Consider the following 18,476-nt stretch of genomic DNA (forward strand, 5'->3'; position numbering starts at 1 on the left):
AGTACTGAGTAATTGTGTTACTGTGAAGTTGCCTAAACTGATTGGATTTAGTTGCTTTGTGTTTGTTTACTTCAAGAAGTTTGGACATTTCTCCATAGATGTCACTACCAAAGACTATGGTCATGCACTCTGGTGCAAGGTAAAAGAAGTTGTTATTCAAAGAAAATGTGTGTTCATGGGTTTTCTCTAGTAAATCAACTTTCATTTGTTTTTCTTATATATTTCAAAGTTTGCAACACTTTTTTCTCATTGCGCCAGATTTGAATCTGGCCAATGGGAATTTTCTGTAACTATTTTTCAGCCTAAAACAGGCTTCCTGTTGGTTCTTTGGGTGTAACATTTGAATTTACCAATACAATTAAGAGGGTGTGCCCGGATTAGTCCATAATCCTCTCGAATCTTCCCTTCGAGTATATAAACTGCGGCTGCTCTGGCTACCTTGTCTCATTGATCGTCTTCTTTCTGAGTGTGTGTGTTAAGACAGGAGGCGTGGCGCCTCATTCTTCGGCAGGCAGAACATCAGCCAGGTAATGGCAACCAATATTCTATCTTTCTAGCTGTCTCCGCAAGGGTATCCGAGGGGAAGGTCCGAATTTTTGACTGTGTAACCGTTTGATGTAAACTTCTTCCTTTTCATGTAAAATATCATAAAGTTTTTAACTGTCAGTCGGGGATATAGAGTGCGTTACCCTCTCGAGTTCCCCTTCATCTAGTTTCAGGTGACTACGTTTTCGTAACTGTTTTCTTTCCTGTAATATATTAAACTAACTTTCATTTGAGTCACCTCAGTAGCATGGGATTAGAACCTGTGTCATCGGGTCGAGAGCCCTGTTAGGATTTTATTACTTCATTATCTAGGAGCGCAAGAGTACGCCTCCATCCAATTTGTGTTCGGGCCATTTATTTTAACCTGTTCTTTTTCCACAAAGGCCCAGTAGGTTGGGTACTAGATACCCCTGTGTATTGACTTCTGTTAAGTTAATTGCGCCTAGAGAGGTCAGAGATTGTAAGTTTTTGTAACGTTGCGGGCTGGATGAAATTTGGTCAATGTTAGAGAGCATGTAAGCTCTTTCCTAAATTTCTGTAATATTGAGGAGTGTCTCTGGAAGTCTGTAAATTTGTTGGAGCGAAGTGCTCTTAAATTGGGATATTCCTGTCGTTTTCTAAACATTGATACTTTGCAAAGTTTTGTAAACTGGATCCGGTGTCTCAGAATTTGTAAACTAAGGGCTTGAAGCCCTATATCTGTAAAAAAAGTTACTAATCTTGGATTTTCCAAGTCTTCTTTCAAGACTGCAATTTGTATCTGCCATGTTGTTGTGTTCACTCAGTGAAAAATATTGTTAAGTTTGTTTTTTGAAAAGAAATATAACCTTTTAAAGTTTTAATTCAATTTCTGATATCGTAGTTAGACCCATTCAACACCCGCACCTTCTTTCACCTCTCTGCGATCCACCAGAACACGGTAACAACGGGAAATAATGGTAGTGGAAAATGCCTTTGGTATTTTATCATCACTTTTCCGAATATTGCTGAAACAAGTACTTGTAGACATTGACAATTTAGATAAGATTGTTTTAGCCAGCTGTGCTCTACATATTTTTTTTATCAAAAAACATCTGAGTTATATTACTGATACCTGTGTAGACTATGAAGATATTGAAATCGGATCATTCCGTGAAGGAGAATGGAGGCGAGAAAATGTATGGGTAGGACTGGATCGAGACAATCAAAGACAACACACAGAGATTGGCAACAATGTGCGGAATGTATTCACTGATTATTTTAATAATAGAGGCCGTGTACCTTTCCAAGAAAGAATGTTCAGTGTGTTGGGTGATGTGTATAATAAGAAAGTCCCGAGAGAAAGTCAAAAGATGTACTTACCTTACGCTCATCTTCAGCATCAAAATCATCATCGCCGACTCTAGTGTCGACTCCTCTCCTCTGTACAGAATTCTTCTCATTGAGGAATGTATAATTCATAGTACCACAACGTTAGCACATATAGATCCCCCGCGCCAGCTCCTGTGCTTTTACTTCGTTGCACATGAAATGAACATAAGATTTTGTTTACTACTTACATTGAAAATATATCATAACGTAATACTCTACTATTGTAAAGAAATATTAACATTAATATATGGTTACTTTACTTACTTTCTTCCATTCTCTATTGTACGCAGCCCTTATATTCTCTATTTTTCTCTTCACTGTTGTGATCGTGGAGTCACGTTCGACAATTTTTAATTTTTGAAGCAGGATTTCAAGAGCCTGATTTCTGGCATCCTTATTGCTATATTGTTTGCAGGACGTATCCCACAAACCAGGAAATTCCTTATAGAGCTCCAAAAGCTCTGTAATAACCTCCTGCTCGGCAGTCACAGCCGTCATCATTACTACTTGACTAGGTCTGCTCGTGCCGAAGGTTGCTATTCAAGTGAGCCGATCGACCTGACAACGCTCCACACGATCTGATTTGGTCAGGCGGTCAGGCTGTCAGATGATGCGGCCACCTGACTTCACCCGACAAGAGTTTCGTCGGACGACACACGACCTGATTTAGCGTCTGATCTGACCAAATCCACCTGACCACCTCACCACATCCGGTCTGTGCTTTGCTTTGCGTCTCCACTTCAGATCAATTCTCAGAGATTTTAGATGTGCTGTAGCCGGGCTGAGTGGCTCAGATGGTTGAGGCACTGGCTTTCTAACCCCAACTTGTCAGGTTCGATCCCGGCTCAGTCCGGTGATATTTAGAGGTGCTAAAATACGTCATCCTCGTGTCGGTAGATTTACTGGCACGTAAAAGAACTCCTACATGACTAAATTCCAGTACCTCGACTTCACCGGAAACCGTAAAATTAGTTAATGTGATGCAAAACCAATGACATTGTTATTATTATGTATTAAATGTGCTGTAGTGTTACGAAAAATAAAAATACTTTCAAAAAAGCGCAAAATTGCTAGTAAGTGCAGGAAATGTAATGAGTCTTGACTGTGCAGCTATTCATTTCAGATCACCTACTCTACACTTCTCACGAGATGATTAATTTTACATTCGCGTTAACACTTAAATATAGCATCAAGCTTTCAAGGACTGGCCACATTATAAATTCAATTTAAAAGCATTAGTTAAAGCCCCTTTTGTAATTTCAACAGTCCACAAAATATTACATTTTGTGTAATTTTGTTAAAGTGTAGTCTATGTGTGGCCCACGATCATTCTCCCAAGATAATTACTGGCCCTAGGTGTAAAAGACGTTGGAAGGCCCTGGTATAAAACATGCAGAGGGAGAGAACCTTGACTAGCGGTTCTGGGGCTGCAAATTATTGTATTAGTAATCACGTGAAATACAAGGTTTTTTCAACTTGGTTGTTTAACTCCGCTCTCGGTGGCTTGTTCGTCTAAGCATTGCAGCTAGAGAAGATTAAAATTTTCATGATCAGAATAAATTGACAAATCATTTCCTAAGCGTTCGATGTTTAATATTCTAAGCATTCGTTGTGTTGTAAAGCCCAATTTCTTCTTATCTGCTATAATCTCAGCATCTGAGAATGCAATACACCAATTTGTGGAATGAGTTTCTGTAATAATCGAAGCTACTAGTAGAAGGTATTAGATGATTACAATAATGACGGCACTGTAAAGTGCTAAAGCTTGTCTAAGGAAGTGATATAGGAGCCAGTTTAGTAGGGTGTAAGGCTAGGAATCAAACTGTTTAGCTGGAAATATGTGAGGGGTAACTGCCAGCAAGAACGAGGTAAGTTTTGAGCTGGGATCAGCGTGCAAGTCTGATGGCACATACCAAACCCAAGGCGTTCTTAAGTTGAGACGTGTGCTAATGAAGTCCTGGGAAGAGGGACCAAGTTAACTTCATCAAAGCCAAAGATCGCCACGCAGTGCCGGCGGAGTTTGCACGTAAATCACGCCTGGAAGTGACGGGCTTTAGTAACAAAGCCCAGTATGACATGCAGAGGAAGAGAATCTCTACTAAGCATCAAAAAGTGCTTTTTCACTTTTTTCTAACAACAAAAAGTATCCAGGGGCAAAAGGAGGTGGTGGGATCTTCGCTACGGCGTAAACGGGGGAAACCAGTCATGTCTTTTGAATACAAAGTACTGCTTAAAAAAGACGAAATGGTGGAGGATTACTTGGCGGCCGCATGGAAGCTCATCACTACAGACCGGCAGTGCACGGCGCCACGTAATTTGAGGCTGATCCCTTCTCGCCAGGAGGGACCTACAGGCTCAAGTACTTTTAAACCCCTGGAACAACAACTGCATGTAAACGAACTTGCTGTTTCTTCCTCATCGTGTTGAGTAGTGGAGGAAGTGCCCCCGCAACTCCGTGACTTGCTTCTCAAGTACAGCCACTGCTCACAGCAAATGAAACCTCACTAGACGAAGTGCTTCGAGTTATCCTTGAGATATGAGGCAGGTTTAAACACCCTGAGGTTGGGATTTGAGACTGTGTACTCTGATACTGACATACTACAAGCCGATAGCAATGTATTTCCTCCAAAGCGTATTTATTTATTTTTTTGCCCCGTTTTGCTTGACATACGTCTAATTAGGCCTAAGGGACCTGTGACACTGTAACTCAAACGTGGAACTAATAATAATAATAATAATAATAATAATAATAATAATAATAATAATAATATAATATAATATAATATAATATATTATTATTATTATTATTATTATTATTATTATTATTATTATTATTATTATTATTATTATTATTATTATTATTACTATTACATAGGCCTATATACATACTGACATCTTCATTATGGAGTCTTATGCCTTTTAGTATTGTTAGCAGGCATTTGTGAATGAACTAACCACCTCCACAATCCTCTGTGGCTTACTTCACTTACACACCTCTTATCACCCTGTCTTTGAAAACTGAGTCTCGACATCGTCACCTTGGTCTCCCTACGGTTCTCTTACCCTCAATGGAAGACTCCATTATTCTCTTAGGTAACCAATCCTCTTCGAATCGCCTCACATCTCCCCACCTCCAAGCCACTTCATGCGCACAACTTCATCCATCGAGGTCATTCCGAACTCAGCCTTCATCTCCTCGTTACGAACACCCTCCTGCCATTGTTCACACTTGCTCATGCAAGGAATCACTCCTGGTAATTTTCAGTGGGTGCAATAAGAGCAAGATATTCAGAGTCCACTCAGCTTTCACTGCCGTACAATAAAGTCGTTCTCAAAACAGCTGAGTGTAAAGATAGTTTCGTCCAAGAGTCGACTTCTTTCTTACTGCATACCGTTGATCACAACCGCTAACTCACTTAATAAGCTTTGCTGCACCATGATTCATTTTCGCTTTCTATTCTACCATCCTGGGAGAATTTCATATCAATCAATCAATCAATCAATCAATCAATCAATCAATCAATTAATCAATCACAACTCATCTGCATTTAGGGCAGTTGCCCAAGTGGCAGATTCCCTATCTGTTGTTGTCCTAGCCTTTTCTTAAATGATTTCAAAGAAACTGGAAATTTATTGAACATCTCCCGTGGTAAGTTATTCCAATCCGTAACTCCCCTTCCTATAAATGAATATTTGCCCCAATTTGTCCTCTTGAATTCCAACTTATCTTCATATTGTGATCTCTCCTACTTTTAAAGACGCCACACAAACTTATTCGTCTACTAATATCATTCCACGCCATCTCTCCGCTGACAGCACGGAACAGACCACTTAGTCGAGCAGCTTGTCTTCTTTCTCATAATTCTTCCTAGCCCAAACTTTGCAACTTTTTTGTAACGCTACTCTTTTGTCGGAAATCACCCAGATCAAATCGAGCTGTTTTTCTTTGGATTTTTTCCAGTTCTTGAATCAGGTAATCCTGGTGATGATCCCATACACTGGAACCATACCCTAGTTGGGGTCATACGAGAGACTTATATGCCCTCTCCTTTACATCCTTACTACAACCCCTAAACACCCTCATTACCATGTGCAGAGATCTGTACCCTTCATTTACAATCCCATTTATGTGATCGCCCCAATGAAGATCTTTCCTCATATTAACACCTAGATACTTACAATGATCCCCAAAAGGAACTTTCACACCATCAACGCAGTAATTAAAATTAAGAAGAATTTTCCTGTTTGTAAAACTCACAACCTGACTTTTAAATCCATTCATCAACATACCATTGCCTGCTGTCCATCTAACAACATTATCGAGGTCACGTTGCAGTTACTCACAATCTTGTAACTTATTTATTACTCGATACAGAATAACATCATCCGCAAAAAGCCTTACCTCCCATTCCACTTCTTTACTCATATAATTTATATATATAAGAAAATATGAAGGTCCAATAATACTGCCTTGAGGAATTACCCTAGTAATTATTACAGGATCAGATAAAGCTAAACCTACTCTAATTCTCTGAGATCTATTTTCTAGAAATATAGCAACCCATTCAGTACGCTTTTGTCTAGTCAAATTCGACTCATTTTTGCCAGTAGTCTTCCACGGTCCACCCTATCAAATGATTTAGACAGGTCAATCGCGATGCAGTCCAATAGACCTCCTGAATCAAAGATATCTGCTTTAACTTGCTGGAATCTTACAAGTTGAGATTCAGTGGAATAACCTTTCCTAAATCCGAACTGCCTTCTATCGAACCAGTTATTAATTTCACAAACATGTCTAATATAATCAGGAAGAATGCTTTCGCAAAGCTTACAAGCAATGCATGTCAAACTGACTGGCCTGTAATTTTCAGCCTTATGTCTGTCACCCTATCCTTCCTACACAGGGGCTACTATAGAAACTATCCGGGAGATAGTAGGTTCGAATCCCACTATCGGCAGCCCTGAAGATGGTTTTCCGTGGTTTCCCATTTTCACACCAGGCAAATGCTGGGGCTGTACCTTAATTAAGGCCACGGCCGCTTCCTTCCAACTCCTAGGCCTTTCCTATCCCATCGTCGCCATAAGACCTATCTGTGTCGGTGCGACGTAAAGCCCCTAGCAAAAAAAAAAAAAAACTATAGAAACTCTGCATTTATTTTGTATAGCTCCTTCATGCAAACAATAATCAAATATTTACTTCAGGTATGGTGCTGTATCCCAACCCATTGTCTTTAGTATATCCCCAGAAACCTTATCAATTCCAGTCGCTTTTATAGTTTTCAAACTTTGTATCTTAATGTATATATCATTGTTATCATAGGTCATTTTAATACTTCTTTAGCATTAGTCACCTCCTCTATCTGGACATTATCCTTGTAACCAACAATCTTTACCTACTGCTAACTGAATACTTCTGCCTTTTGAAGATCCTCACATACACACTCCCCTTGTTCATTAATTATTCCTGGAATGTCCTTCTTGTAACCTGTTTCTGCCTTAAATTACGTATACATACACTTCTGTTTTTCACTAAAATTCGTATGACTGCCAATTATGCTTGCCGTCATGTTATTGTTAGCTGCCTTATTTGCTAGATTCAATTTCCTAGTAAGTTCCTTCAATTTCTCCTTACTTCCACAGCCATTTCTAACTCAATTTCTTTCCAATCTGCACCTCCTTCTTAGTCATTTCTCTATTATAATAAGGTGGGTCTTTACCATTCCTTATCACCTTTAAAGGTGCAAACCTGTTTTCACATTCATCAACAATTTCTTTAAACCCATCCCAGAGTCTGTTTAAATTTTTATTTACCGCTTTCCACCGATCATATATATGTACCTGAAATGATCCACCATTGCCAGTTTTGTCTTCCTACTGTCGTCAGTTTGTCAAAAGACCAAATCGCTAGCATGGGCAAAACAGCTGACTATACTTCCTCCCAACTGAATCCTCACTGCCATTTAACAACTTACAGTAAGTTATTCATTTATAAAATAAACCAAAAATGAGAGATTAAGAATGATAATAAAAATAGTACAGGTTTTACGGACCATTAGCTAGTCCAACAGTTTTCGGAGACTCCTGTTCACCGAAATTTTGTCCCCCAGGTGTTCCTTTGAGTGTCAATAGAACTACCGACTCAAGGCTGTCGTATATGAGCACCTTCAAATAACAACGAACAGAACCAGAATCTAATCCACCAACTTGAGCTCAGAAGGCCAGTTACGCAGCCTGTCCGGTGAACGAATACAGTCTTGTATAACACCTGTAACTACTTTAAACCATGAACTTATCGTACCATCAATTCCCACTGCGGCCAGATTTTCAACATAATAGTATACCTTCGACTGCCTTTAATAGCCCATCGCTGATCCCTTAATCGCTCAGTATGGTTAATACTTTCAGCTCGGTAATTCATCATATGCCTTAATAATAATAATGAAACTCCACAGCCTGTTTCCAGTCATTCGACCGGGTCAGGAATGGAAAAAATGAAGCCCCATCTAGCGGCGAGTATAGGAATTGTGTCGGCTGTCGAAGCTTGTCGCACTCGCCTGGGGCCATGATTAATGGCTGACAGATGAAATGATATTGGAGAGTGTTGCTGGAATGAAACATGACAGGGAAACCTGGAGTACCCGGAGAAAAACCTGTCCCGCCTCCGCTTTGTCCAGCACGAACCTCACATAAAGTGACCGGGATTTGAACCACGGAAACCAGTGGTGAGAGGCCGGCGCGCTGCTGCCTGAGCCACGAAGGCACCCCTTAATAATAATAATAATAATAATAATAATAATAATAATAATAATAATAATAATAATAATAATAATTGTTCCGGGATTTCCGTGGAACGCAGAGGTGAAGGAAGGTGTCGGGGTGAGTGGGTCTAACTACAATGTTAAGAATTGAATTTTAAACTTAAACTGGAGGTTATATTTTCAGAACTTCAAACTTAACATTATTTCATAACATTATTACAGGTACAAGTAGCAATCAATAAACAATATGGGGAAAAAACCAAGATTCAGAACCTTAACACTTCGGGATTTAAGCCCCTAGCTTTACCTTTCCTGAGCTACAAGCTCAAATTTACAAAAGAGCACAAATTATTCAGGGGCAGAAATCCCCTAATTCAATAGCACAAGCTCTCCAAAATCTAAATATCTAACCTTCCAGAGGCACTCTTTACAATTACAAAATTTGAAAAAGAGCTAACAGGCTCTCGGTTCCATACTGCCTACTCAAGGCAACATTACATTAATCTCGGGTCTCTCAAACCAGCATTTACAAATGGAACTTGTTTTTACAGGGGTTTAAATACCCAACCTACTGGGCCTTCGTGGAATAAGAATAACAGGTTAAATTAGTGGCCCGAACACCGAATGAATGGAGGCGTCCACTTGCATTCCTAGATATGAACACTAAAAGAACCTAAGGGACTCTAGGCCGATGAAACAGGGGCTATTCCCAAACTACTGAGGTACTCGTATAGAAACATTTTAACACATTAACACATTACCGTCAGAAAACCGTTACAAAACGAAGTCACCTCAATCCAAGATGAAGGGGAGCTCGAGATGGGACATCACTCTCTATCCCCGATTTACAGATGAAAAGTTTATGAAATTTTTACACTAGCCGGAAGAAAGTTACATTCTAGAAAAGTAGTTACATAGTTAAAGATTCGGACCTTTCCCTCGGGTTAAACTGCGGAGGTAGCAAGAAAGAATAAATTTATGTGGCCATTACCTTGTAGATGTTCTGCTGACCGGAGAATGCTGCCGCCCGCCTCTTGCTTACCACACGCACTAAGATTGACGACAATCAATTGGCCAAGAAACGAGAAAAGCCGCAGTTTATAAACCGTCAGGGAAGGTACGAGATCATTCAAGATGAATCAGGACCCGCCCTCTGGTTTTTGTTGGTTAAACACGAGAGTGACACTCATAATCGAGGAAGAAGCCTGTGATAGGCTGAAAATTAATTACAGAAATTTGGGATTGGCTAGATTCAAAACTGGCGGAAATAAAAAGGAAATATTGCCAACACGAAAATAAATGAACAACATTCAGTTACAAAAACCTAGAAATACACAACTTCTTTAAATTATAACTTCATACAACTAGCACCAGGGTGCGTGATCATAGTTTTAGTAGTGTCATCTGTGGAAGAATGTCCAGACTTCTTGATGAATGGCGAACAAAACAAGGAGAAATTCACTCAGTTTAGGAAACTGCACAATAACAAAATGACATAATATTTCTGTGGTGACATCTTCTGAATAAAGTTCTAAGTTGGTGTAGTTTCAGTTTCACTGTTTTACTAACAGAGGAGTTCATTTAGGTGCTGAATTAGAATGCGTGGCGATGGGGTGTACCTCCCGGTACAATAATAATAATAATAATAATAATAATAATAATAATAATAATAATAATAATAATAATAATAATAATAATAATAATAATAATCGCTAAATAATAAATAAATAAAGCGTGAGCCTCAGTCGAGTTGTCAGTTATTTGCCGTGACATGTATAAGCGAGTGGATGATGCAAGAGCCACCAGGCCCACATTCCTTGTCCAGTGATGTCATGGTATCAGCTAAACTGTGATAAGTTTCCACACAGACTAATTGCTTCTTATACAGCAGTAATTAGTCGAATTCGTGTTTCTCATGGCTTCTGGATTAAGTGTTGACAGCGTACTGTGTATATTATTTAATGCAATTCATACCGAAATGTTGAAGATTCATGAGGGTGGATCTCAGAGAAGGAACCGGATCAATTTTGTGAATGGACAACAAGCAATGGTATGATGATAAACGAGGTAAAAGGTCAGGTTGTGATTTTCAAAAAGAGGAAAATGCCTCTTAGTTTCCTACGCATAATTCACTAATTTATTTCGAAACAAGGAATACTGAATCTTATTTTGAAACAAACAAATACTGTATATAAAGCCAGTCACAGGTCATTAAATACAGTATACAATTCTATAACACTGCCATAATTAATATGTTTAAAATCATTTCTTTATACATGAAATTCCGAATTGAATCACTTCGGATCCCATTTATTAACACATGTTCACAGCCAGCGATGTCCCAATTACCTACAGTAGCGCTGCGTAGTGAAGGAGCATATCAACAAGCACCAGTCATCACGCTATATTATTTTTATTCGTCCTGATGGCATATTGCACCTGTAGTTCCCATGCCTGCAACGAAGTCATACTGACTTTCTGTTACCGATGTCAAATCAAGCTGTCCGGTGTTCAAGATTGTCTCCAACGAAGCCAGAGTACGAGACATGATTTTATCTGCGCGATAGTTTTCACCATTTCTAACAGATTTAAGGAAGCTGCATCTCTGTATGTTAGGAATTTTTCACTCTTTCAGAATTTTATTTAAACGTTTTTGTAGAAAGAAAGATTCCTGCATCACTGTTCACTGAAGATTTCATCTAGTATGGTTGCTTTATTGCCAGGTATTCTTTGAAAGGCTTCTTTTAATTCTTCTTAAGTCACTCTACAGGATGTCCTGCCACGGGTGCTAAATCCCATATATAATTTCGCTTCAGGAGGTTTAACATAGAAGTTCGTCGTAATGTACTTTCCATCTTTTGAGGATGTTGTATTTCACACTGAGTAAATTTGCATTTTTGTCCGTGATAAATTTGACTAGATGTTCCTAATACTACCATTTCTCTATTTTGCTAGATTGAATAATTGTCTATCATTCGTTGCAGATTCCAACTGAGAATAAACTGTTCCGTATGACAAACATTATCTTGAGCCATAGCCAAGTTTGCTTCTTTCCGAGCTGCTTTATATTCATCATGTCGCTAGCCGTCTTTAGTTCGTTTACGCCTTTTGAAAGCCCCTTTCTCTATTTGAAAATGTCGTTTATGTTCTTCCGCCAAACATTAATTTCATTTCTTGAGTTGGTTGACCCCATTGATATGCTCAGATATCATTTTGCTTCATTAGTATAGCGAGTAGGGAATGATGTCCACATATCTCTCGCTGATGATTCATCTCCATTTTACCAATATGGTGGTGGAGGCTGTTACTGTACGCCTGGTTATCAGGAGATCTTAACCTGTAGCTACCTCTGCTGTGTCTTTGGCAGTCTTCTCCAGGTCGTTGCGAACACGTACTCCAGCTACTAGCAGCCAATGCTGAGAAGGACAATTTTCTCCAGGTATCACTTCGCAATCTTTCGCATTTTTGATGTTGGTTTTAACCATGGAGATGTAGTCTACTTACTATAATCACGAAACATGAACACACTAATAAAATCAAAATTAAAAAAATAAAAAATTGTACGAAGGACAGTAAATCTATAACTCCCTTTTCCTTTTCCGCATTAGAAGTATACATCGGATCCGTGATCATAGCTGTATGTACAGTGGTTTGTAATATACTGTGGATAGTTTGAAATACATTTAAGGACACTTATATGCAGTAAAGTGCCGGTTAACCGAACATGGGTTATCCGGAACCCGGATTATCGGAAATGACTCCGAAATCTCAGATACAAAAGGCACACACTGTATTGCACGGAACTAATCGCTAGGGCGAGAGCGTGCTGGGCTATAGCTATCGGATAGGTGAACGACCGACCTTTCGTTGATTTCCTACCCACCGGCTCCTCAGTCCAGTGACAGCTGATAACAGTTTTAGAAGTAAACGTAAGTGAAGAATTCGTATTGTATTTTAATAACCTACTACAGTATTTCATGCCTCGCTTTCTTTTAATGTGAAAATTAAAACTAACCGTTGTACCAGTTGTAGCCTGCTGTATACTGTACATTAATACCCTTTATTTTTAAAGCAAAACAGAAAATATAGCATGTACATGTGTTACTGTTATTTTAGGTTGTCCTAAGATTTGTTGAACAATTCAGTGATTCAACACCGGTTGACGTTCTTATAATGGTAAGATGGCGGGAAATCGCTGTTCAAAAACGTTTGGAGAGACGCAAGAAACAAACCAAATTTACTGAGTTATTAAATGAGTAATTCATACTAACTGTATATTGATATACTGTAATCCTAAAAATATGATGTTAACCTTAATAAAGAACATAAGTGTGCCCTGCAAACAGAGTTTTGAATTCGAGTGACCTTCAAAACATTTCATAATGGCATACTTTAATTAGATTTTTAAAAATAGTGACAAATGTTCATGGCTAAACCGAAAAATATCGTTATCCGAAACGGGTCCTCCCACATTTAGTTCGGTTAACCCCAATTGTGCTGTATCAAAATTAGTACTGATTATTGACTTTAATAGTGCTATTAATTCTATTAACTTTGTGAAACTGCCACAGAGGTGTTTGTCTAATTTCGAATGAAACGTGTTTTCTCTAACCTTCATGGAAGAGAGTGTTCGTAGAACTATCCAGCTTCATTCATCCATTTAACATTCACCTCACATATACAGTATACGAAGAGTTGTCAGACATTCGATATTCAACCACAGATTCAGAATACATGAGGAAGTGGACGCGTTCACTGGAAACAGGCTGTGGATTTTCGTTTCTATTCATAATTATTAGCACGACAGTATTGTAACTGTTCGCTCTCCTAAGCTTCACACTTGTGGAGACGAAAGTTAATAGCTGGGGACACATGAATATAAATATAAACTATATGTGGCTTGCCCGCAAATTGCCACGTAAATAGAATCAGTTATCACTCCATGGTTTCCCATTTCTCTATGTAATGTTTGGGGGCCAGCTTTACAGTTCTAAACAAAACTGTACAGCAAAATTTATACTTGCTAGCATAGAGACTTATACTTAAATCACAGGGGTAGGATTTTACATAATTAACCATTAAGTATCGCTTGAGAAAGAAAATTAACGCATTATAAAATAAAATGAATTTATTATACAAAATTGAGATGAATCGGAAAAGTTCCTTTAAGCTTGGAGGGAATTTAGAATTTACGTTACTGAATTTACTGTTGTTAGCATTACCTAATTGTGGCTCACCAATTACAGCTTCCGTTGAGGTCATCTGTATTCCGTGGTTACTCTTTCCCCTCTTCTCGTTGTAGAATTGGCTCCATGGACATCTTTCCTTCCTTCTATTATACTGTTTAGGCTATCTGGACTAGCACTCCCTAATTGCCTAGTCTTTAAATTAGACATTGGCCCTATACTTGTGGAAATTGATCACGTTGATCGTAGGAGGAGAAAATTCAGAGTTATGAATTTTTCCATGTTATCAGAAATCTGAATCCAACGTAGCTATTCAACTGATACAATATAGACTTGTACCAAATTCCGTGGACTTGAACTAAACGTAGTTCTTCGTCAAGAATAATTATAGAATATATCACAAGCCGTAAGCTTGTTTCGCCTCACCCTGATCCGACAGCATCACAGCAGCTACGTACTGTGTTTTGAAGCGACAGCTCCATGTACGAAAATAACTATGGCTCGAAGCGACCACTCACTGTCTCAAAAATAATAAAGTAGTTGTGGTTATGTCTGTCTCGAGGTCTGCTCCGCGCTAGATAATATACCCGGACTCTCCCCACTCTTGGTAACAGCTCAATACCAAATCTCTATACAACGAAGCATCTGATTCGTAGATCTCATTATCATCTCCCGCTCTTCATTCTTCACAAGTAACCAGTAGGCGCGGCGATGATGTAGTCTTCTAGCTTGTTAGCCTTGCACGCGGGTCGCTGTGTAATTCCTTTGCTCATGAGTTAAACCCCATGAGTCATCCAACTTCCCCGCTTCAAGAATAACTTTTCCGTGTACACAAGTATGAGATGAAATGACACCAACTATGTCTCAACATATTGACCATATTTACAGTACATAATGAATTCCTATCTATAATATAAATAATGACTGATGTTCTAATATATACAATATGATTCAAAAAGCGTTATTTACAAATGATTGAAGTTAAATTAATATGTCTTTATGAATAATTGCCGATGGCGGATAATCTTGATAACGAGTGATATCGCGTAAAAGGATTGTACACTAAATTAGTATAGCTGGAGAAGCTTGAACGGTTACAATATTAAATATGTCCAAGCCATAAAGTGTTAAGAATCATTTTGCTGAAATGCAAGATTACATAATTCGTGAGCCCAGTGGTTAAATAGGATGTGAGAGCTGGAAGATGCAAAAACCATTGTGAAACGGTAAACAGTTAAATAATATGGCGTTCCAAAAAACTGAAAACGAAGTAATAAAACCCCAATAAAACAAGTAGTATAGCAAGACGGGTTCTAAATCACTGCCGTCAGCATTTTTTCTGCTGAGTCAGCACCCGTGGTCATTTACCCGACAAAGGTCATTTACGAAATAATATTAATAATAATAATAATAATAATAATAATAATAATAATAATAATAATAATATTCCAAGTAAATCATGTCTTAATTGATTAATTGCCAAACTAGACCGGAATTGTAAAAGGGGCAATACTTTAAACCTAATAATAGTGGACTGCCGTGTAACAAGCGAAATTGATTTATAATAATAATAATAATAATAATAATAATAATAATAATAATAATAATAATAATAATAATAATAATAATTTGAAGGGGCAGAAAAAGAAGATTTATTTTTTATATTTCTGAACATAATAATGATGGTGGGAGTTGAAATGAAAATATTGAAATTTTCAAACTACTAAAAAAATAATAATATTTGAAGAATCAGAAGAAGAAGAACCTACTTTTTAATTTCAGATGATAATAATAAGAATGAGAAGTTGAAATATTAGAGCGAGGATGATTACGGGTTACAATAATCATGATCTCCACTATTAATAATAATGTTAATAATAATAATATTTTTTATTATTTCGGATGATGATGATGAATGATACTGGGGAAGTCAGCTGGCGAAATAACGTAATAATGTCAAGTTGTTGTAAATAATAAGTTAATATTTGTAATATGAAGGCAAATCCCTACATCTGGACCATTAGGTTAGGGTCACTTTGTCGTTTCCTTCAGTTAACGATTAGCATATCTTGGTTAGGAACCCAGAGAGAGTTTGTAGTGTCCCGGGTTGGTCTCATCTCAATAAAAGTGGAGGCGATGACATGGGTCATGTGATCGCGCCCACATGGCCAACAGGTAATTGGTCCATGACCATTAATGGTCATTGTGTTCAAAAGGGTCGAACTGACACCTTCAGAAATCAACGGTTCCACCACCCAAATGGATGGGTGGTCAAAAGTGTAAAAAATGATGTAAATTTTTCAGGAATGATTTGCCAAATAACCGGCAAATTAAGGGTCAACGAATTTTGTTGTGTGTAAATTTTTATAACTTAAATAAAATGCTCCTTTAGCATTTGCAAGGAAACAGTTCCAGGTTCTTGTTCCTGTAGCATAGTGAACCCTTGGTGACCGTTTAAATACCCGTCCCCATTCCTAGGACGGGGCCTTCATATTTTTCCCTTTGATCAGATTTAATATATTTTGTGTGTTTTTATGATGAGCCTTCAAGTTAATGATTAGAGTGTCCCGTTCAACCCTGTAGTACTAATTGGATGGCGCCCATACATTTATTTGGAGATCTTATATCTTCATAAATTTTTTTATTGTTTATTAGTTGCGAGAGATTCGGACCGTAACACCCCCTGAGATAAATGCTGGTTGGGACTCAGGCTTTAAGCGGGTACAATATATATAAAATAACATGTCCTGACTGACTGACTGACTGACTGACTGACTGACTGACTGACTGACTGACTGACTGACTGACTGACTGACTGACTGACTGACTGACTGACTGACTGACTGACTGATTCATCATCGCCGAGCCAAAACTACTGGACATAAAGAAATGAAATTTTGAGGATACATTTTTATTACAATGTAGGTGCTCACTAAGGGGGGATTTTTATATATTCCGTCGCTAAGGAGCTGAAAAAGGGGATGAAATTTTGAAATGAGTTTATCTATATCTCAAAACTTTGAAAGTTTATAGATCTCTTCTAAAAATAAAGAAACACGTATTTTTTGTTTTAGGAAAATCCTAATAGGAGGGGTGAAAAAAGGTGAAAAACGGGTTGAATGCCTTCAGTGAGGATACTTATATCTCAGAAACTGAAAACATTACAGACCTGAAAATTTGTATTTGGGATCTCCTTTAAAAATAAAGAAACACGTATTTTTTGTATTTGGAAAATCCAATTAATGGGGGGTGAAAAGGGGCTTGAATTTTAAAAATGAGTGTATACATATCTCAAAACTTTAAATGTTTACACAGGTAAAAATTGGTATTTAGAATCTCCTTTAAAAATAAAGAAACACGTATTTTTTTGTTTTCGGGAAAACCAATAGGAGAGGTGAAAAAGGTGAAAAAGTGGTTGAATGCCTTAAATCATGATACTTATAACTCAGAAACTGAAGATATTACAGACCAGAAAATTTGTATTTGCGATCTCATATAAAAATAAAGAAACGAGAATTTTTGTTTTTGGAAAATCCAATGAATGGGGGTTAAACGGGAGTGACAAATTGGGGTGAATTTTTAGAAAGATTATAACTACAGTGTATCTCAGAAACCTAAAATGTTACAGACGTAAAAATTGGTATTTGGAATTTCCTGTAAAAGTAAAGAAACATAGGTGATTTGTTTTTGGAAACTCCACTTAAGGGGAACTAAAAAGAGGGTGAAATTTTAAAATGAGAATTTGTACAGTATATCTCAAAAACATAACATTTTACACAAGTGAAAAGTTGTATTTTTCATCTCTATTACAAATAAAGAAACATGTATTTTTCTGTTTTCGGAAAGACCACTTGGGTGGAGAGGAGCAGACATGAATGAAAAAGGGGTTGAATTCTTTTAATTTTAATACTGATATCTCAAAAACTGAAGATGTTACAGACGTAAAATTTGGTATTTGAAATCTCCTTTAAAAGTAAAGAAATGCGTGGTTTTTGTTTTCGGAAATCCACTGAAAGTGGGGGAGGGAAATTGAAAAATTAGTTGAAATATTTGTATGAGGATACTATTATCTCACAAACGAAAAATTTTGCAGACGTGAACAGTGGTATTTAGAAGATCCTTTACTATTAAAGAAACAAGTACTTTTTGCCGGAAAATTCACTTCGATAGGGGGAGTGTGAAAGGAAGTGAAAAAAGTGAATTATTTTTATGGGGATACTCATATCTCTAAACTGAAGGTAACAGGCGTGAACAATGGTATTTGGAATCTCCTTTAAACATAAAGAAACACGCCTTCTTTAATCTTGGAAGGGGGGGGGGGCTCAATTAACGGCGGTGGAGTGAAAAAGTAGTTGATACCAATTGATTTTACTGTTCATAATGTTCTTATTCTGATCATAAACCGATCATTTTTAACCTTACCTGGGTTCGTTTTCAAGAACAATCTTTTCCTTTGGAGAAAGTTCTTAGATTACAGTAGATTCTCCTAGCATATAAATAAAAATTTAAACACACTTGAAATAAACGATAGGAATGATATTGACCGTGCAATTGTTCACATCTATAATCAGGTCAATAATGCACGGAAATATGTTATTCGTATCGCCAGAAATCCCGCGCACTTGCCTACGCGCGA

The sequence above is a fragment of the Anabrus simplex genome, chromosome 2 (assembly GCF_040414725.1).
Source record: "Anabrus simplex isolate iqAnaSimp1 chromosome 2, ASM4041472v1, whole genome shotgun sequence".
Lineage (NCBI taxonomy): Eukaryota > Metazoa > Arthropoda > Insecta > Orthoptera > Tettigoniidae > Anabrus > Anabrus simplex.